Below are 5,969 nucleotides of genomic sequence, written 5' to 3'. Positions count from 1 at the left end.
GGAAAATGAGAAACAAGAGACCAAACACTGCAGATGAGACACTGTCAAAGAAACCTGGGCTTCATACCACCTCAGCAGTGCCACACACTGATCCCCTCCATGCCACGCCGAATTGAGGCAGTAATTAAAGCAAAAGGAGCCCCTACACCACCTTGGGTGCATGTACAGTAAATGAACATACTTTCCAGAAGGTCAACAATTCACTAATTTTTTTTTTTGTTTATGGTCTTATGAAGTATTCTAATTGAGATAGTGAATTGGTGGGTTTTTTAATGTGAGCCAAAATCATTACAATTCTAAAGTTTAAAAGAATTAAACTACTTCAGTCTGTGTGCACTGAATTTATTTAATACACAAGTTTCACAATTTGGGTTGAATTACTGAAATAAATGAACTTTTCCAAGACATTCTAATTTATTGAGATGCACCTGTAGCTGCAGACCTGATGATATTGGCTCCATGTTGTCCAGGTACTTGGACGGTTACCGGCTAGCCAATTCAGTTCAAAACCTCTCCTCCTGGTCTTGGCCAGGTTAAAGCCTTTTCATCAGCATCCAACTCCATCATCCTCTAAAAAGACAAAGACAATTACTGATTACAATGATAAAGAATGTATGACAAAAACAGGCAAATTGATCATACCTGAACATAATCGGTCCTCAGTTGCTTCACTCTGCCTGTATTTCTTTCAAAAGGCACATATAGATTTTTTAAAAACACCTGATGTCTTTTCAGCACCCGTGCAGTAGTCGGCAAACTTATGTCTTCCAGATTGCTGAAAACGTCATCATTGTCCAAGATGTGTACCGAATACCTGTAAGACGAATATCATTTCTGGATCAAACCAAATTGACCACAGCCTGCTCTTGTCGGTCAGTCAGAATTTAGCTTCTGCCTCTCCTATTTGGCCTTGTCTCTACTCTGAAGGGAGAAAGTCACAGCAAGAACAAATTTACAGAAATCACATCAGACTCTGTGGTACACACTGCCATGCTGTATACACTGGATACACAAGTAGCTTAAACTTTAGTGGATTCCGAAGACTTACCGGTTCTCATTGTGGAAAGTTCTGATGATTGAGGCCACAGATGATCTTCTGAGATTTGGTTGAAATGTTGTAGCTGCTGCACTCATTGTCATGCCATGATTTATGACATAGTCTACAGCTATAGCTCTGATTTCCATCAACACCCTTTGCTGTTGCTGCCGGTGTCTGGGTCTGTGGTCTTGTCCACAATCACCCACACATATCTCTCAAAAGGGCTGCTTGTCCCCTTCTATTCCTTTAACCACCATGTAATCCATGCCTTTCACCTTCCACTTCTGGCTCCATGTCCTCACTGTGTTGAGTAGGCTACTGGGATTCCACTCAGTTTTTTATATACGTGTACAAATATGTGAAATCAATCAGCAGTAATGTGTAGAGATTGTTTTCTGTTAATGTTTATTTGTATTGTGGTTTTTGTGGTTTTTGTCATTGATGAGCAACTTTACAGAACTTTACAGCCATTAACTCATTAAAACCACAAAAGCAATTATGTAAAAGTGACATCTTGGAAACGGTAATATTGAATATGAAAATGTGTTCTGTAAAAGTGGTACATGGGAAACCATATCTGATAAAGAATGAAATATGACATCCATAGATAATGTAGTCCATCTGGGTCATATTCTGTGGTAATTGGTGTAAATTGATCTATCCTGAAACTTTCATGATCTAAACATGGAATATTGTTCATTAGTTTCCATAAAAGCTATGCATAAAGCACAATACAACAGTTCCTCATCATTTTGAGCAGCTGTATCAATGGATAGTTAGATCTTTGTAATTTGACTTTGATATTAAGTTGTGTCATTTTGAACCGGTGATTTTAGTTCAATGAACAAATTGATCTTTGTCTTATATGTATTGCATCCAAGCACGTGAAAAAAGTGTTTTGAAAAATGTGCATTTTGATCATTGGTTGTGATTAATGTGTCTAGGGTTTTGAAAAATGACATGAAAGTTCTGTTTTTAGTGCAAAAAGTATTGTTAAAAAAAAAACACCACAAAACCTGTAATGCGATTTTCTTTGAGGCTCAGGTGTCCAAATAAAATTTTTGGAACATTGTTTTTATAGTGAGTGTGTGTGTGTGTGTTTGTGTGTGTGTGTGTGTGTGTGTGTGTGTGTGTGTGTCTATATATATATATATATTAGTGCATTTACCAAGCATTTGTGTGTTTGTAGATTGTCTAAATGAAGACACTGATAAAGTTCCTCTTCAAACGCACCCGCTGAGAGAATTTGAGCAGGTGAGATTTTCTGTCTTTGTCTGCAGCAGTTATATAATACGATGTATAATTAGATTTGCATCGGTGGTCTGAAACATACTTATCCGTTTCAGAAGCAGTGAGACACACACATCCACAGTACAGAGAATGAGAAGATCTGCATGTTGAGTAATGTGCTGCTCTCTAGCGCCACCCAGTGCTGTTGGCTGTATCGCTCGTGTTAGTGAACGTGTTTCAGAGAGTGTGTTGTTCACGTCAGTTCTCTTTATTTCATGTTCATCCTGCCTCTGTCATTGTGCTCACTGAAACATAGATGAATTCATTTTTAGAATATCACACACAGAACATTTATCAGCTAGTCCAATAGAGGTTGCTCCGCCATTTTTTATTTCTTAACTTCTGAGTGATTATAACCTGCATTTACTGGTGTTGCAAAACCACCAAATGTTTTATATCTTTATTTTGCTTTGCTTAACCACAGTGACTCAAATGGTTCAGTTTCAGCTTTGTTTGCTTGTAGCATCAGTGTAAAGCGTTTTAAACCTGTGCGAAGCTGATGCGGCTGCGTTTAGACAGCTGCTCATATTCACATGTGACCCATAAACAGAAAAGTGCTGTTTAATGTGTGCATCGATGGTTTAAGCTGAATGGGGGACATCTCAAAATAGTCTCCGGCTGCTGGCTGTCGCACCATTTGACAATATTACACCAGAACGATGCTGCCGTCTCCGAGAAATACTGTGTCACTCTTTGCTCTCTGCTGATGGATTCTGAGTTCATTCTTTAGGAAAACACTTTGGATACTCCAGACAACAGCGAATGATGAATGTAAGGCAGAAAAATCTGTCTCATGACCTTAAAAATCTTCTGATTGATAAAATGCTTGAAATTGTGCCTACATATGTACATGACCAGTCAAACGTTTGGAATAATTAAGATTTTAATGTTTTTTTTTTTAATTCAAAGACTAGACAAAAGTGTGTTCAACACTGATAATAATCAGAAATATTTCTTGAGCAGCAAATCATCATATTAGAATGATTTCTGAAGATCATGTGACACTGAAGACTGGAGTAATGATGCTGAAAATACAGCTGCACATCACAGAAATAAATTACAGTTTAACAGATATTCACATAGAAAACAGCTGTTTTACATTACAGTAAATCATCAGCTGTTTTACATTATGATATTTTAATCTTTATGAGCCTTATATCACAGTATATGTGATTTCAATTATCATCATTAGTACAGGCAAAAGATTCAAGCTCAGATATAAGAAAGTTTTCATTTGTGCCTCATATTTTGATCATTCCCCGACTTACATTAGTGTGTTCCTGAGTCTTCATCATCATCATCATCATCATCATCATCAGTATTATTCTGCCATGAATGACAGCAGGTGCGTCTGACTGCTTCATGTATTTCTAGACGTTGTTCTGCAGGCCGTGAAACACACAGTGACTGCAGCAGGTTCAGAGTGAGTTACGTAACACGGTCAGACCAGCGCTCACAGAGACTCATAATGCCTGATTCCAGTCTGGGATAAACACATGTAAGCTGCTGCTGGGACGCTTCCTCCTCCTGAGTTATTATTAGTCATAGTCAGTTTAAGAGCGTCATCTCCAAGCTGGAGGAGCAGATGGACCGAGTCCAGTTCATATTCATGTACACACGATCTCGCTTCCATCTCAACCCTCTCTCTCTCTCTCTCCCTCTCTCTCTCCCTCCCTCTCTCTCTCTCTCTCCCTCTCTCTCTCTCTCTCTCTCTCTCTCTCTCTCTCTCCCTCTCTCTGTCTGGTGGGTGATCATCTTCCATATGACTGCAGCCTGTCCTCTGGTTGGCTCGGCTCTGGACTGTCAGGGATTCCTGACATTTCTTCCAGAGTAAAAACTGCTCTGCGTCTGTATCTCTGTCCTAAAGCTCATCATGGAGTCATGGCTCTGTGGCCCTGGGCTCTTATAGCGGCCCCTCATTCTCTGTGTGTGTGTTTGAGCGTGAAGATGGCGCACACATATGATCAGTCATGTAGATGAGGATCTTTCATTTGTTTTTGTGTGTTTGTAGTTCAGCTTGAACCGTGTGATGTGTGTGAGCGGCGGCAGACAGACAGTGATGATCCACACACACACTCACGCCGGACATGTCTAACACTTACCGAACTCTCTCACAGCACCTCAATGACCTGAAGAAGGAGAACTTCAGCCTCAAGCTGCGCATCTACTTCCTGGAGGAGCGGATCCAGCAGAAGTTTGAGGACAGCAGCGATGAGATCTACAGGACGGTGAGACGACAGACGCGTTCAGATCTTCTGTCCGTGTAGTGATGAACGTGACCGTCAGCACATGATTCATTTACATGCTAAATATAACCTTTAACAATAAGAGTTGAAATATTAATATCATTTTATTTTCATAGGACTTTTCTACATTAAAAAGGATGTATACATTGTCTTCAAACAAAAAAAAAAGTGTATGTTTCTATAGCAGTGACGGTCCGCGTGCGCTTTGGTTTCACTGCCACAGAAAACCCTTCAACTGTTGATCCTGAACATCTTTTTAGTCTAATGTTATCTACTGTAGCTGACCACATCGATGCAGTTTTGTTAAAATCACAAGAATTACTTTTAATAGTTGTGGAAGCATCAAAGAATCCATCAGTAATGTTGTTCATTACATGATCAGTAATGGTGTTGTGTGCCGTCTTTTTCCTGTTAAACTAATTCTTTGAGGTAGTTAGGCTTGCTTTTAATTTTCTTTTTGTAAATTAATTTTTTTAAGAAAAAAAAAATATTTGCTGGAAAATAACAGTTGATTAAAAAAACTTAATTGTACCATGTAAAACCCATCCAAACAGGATGCTGAAATACAGGCTAATATGCTTAAAAATGTGTCTGTATTAAAGTAGATTTTTATTGTGAATCTACGTTTTGTGTGAATTCCAGCACAGAAATCCATTCTGCTGAATCTGTCACAGGTTTTAGTTTAGATGCTGGTGTGAAGCTGTGCTGCAGAGTGAACGTGTTCATGTGATATTAATCTCAGTCACACTGGAGGCAGAAGGTGTTTTTATGCTTGTGACGCGTCACTGATCAGATTTCTGCAGCAACAACAAACCACTGTTACTAAAAATACCCACAACATCTTTTCCTTGAAAAGGTCTCTGAGGTCAGGAAACAGGTCGTATCATGAGGAATAACTTTAGCCAGTTTACTTACAGAAGCCCGAAAAACCCTTCTGAATGTTCAGTACATAACGCACTATTGCTAGTCATGTGTGTGTTTCAGCAGGTAAACCGTCAACAGCTGTTCACTTCACTTGTGCTTTAGTTTCAACTCCACATTCCAGTCGCTAAAAATAACCTGTGAGATGCCAGAACGGCCTGTTAAAGGAAAGACTGAATAATCACACACGCACACTCATACTCTCTCTCTCTCTCACACACTCGCTCTCTCTCTCTCACACACACACACACACACACACACACACACACTCTCTCGCTCGCTCTCTCACTCACACACTCGCTCTCTCTCACTCACACACACACACACACACACACACGCACACTCATACTCTCTCTCTCACTCACACACTTGCTCTCTCTCTCTCTCACACACACACACACACACACACACACACACACACTCTCTCTCTCTCTCTCTCACACACACACACCACACACACCACACACACACTC

The sequence above is a fragment of the Cyprinus carpio genome, chromosome A2 (genome assembly GCF_018340385.1).
Source record: "Cyprinus carpio isolate SPL01 chromosome A2, ASM1834038v1, whole genome shotgun sequence".
NCBI lineage: Eukaryota > Metazoa > Chordata > Actinopteri > Cypriniformes > Cyprinidae > Cyprinus > Cyprinus carpio.
This window is presented reverse-complemented; position numbering follows the sequence as displayed.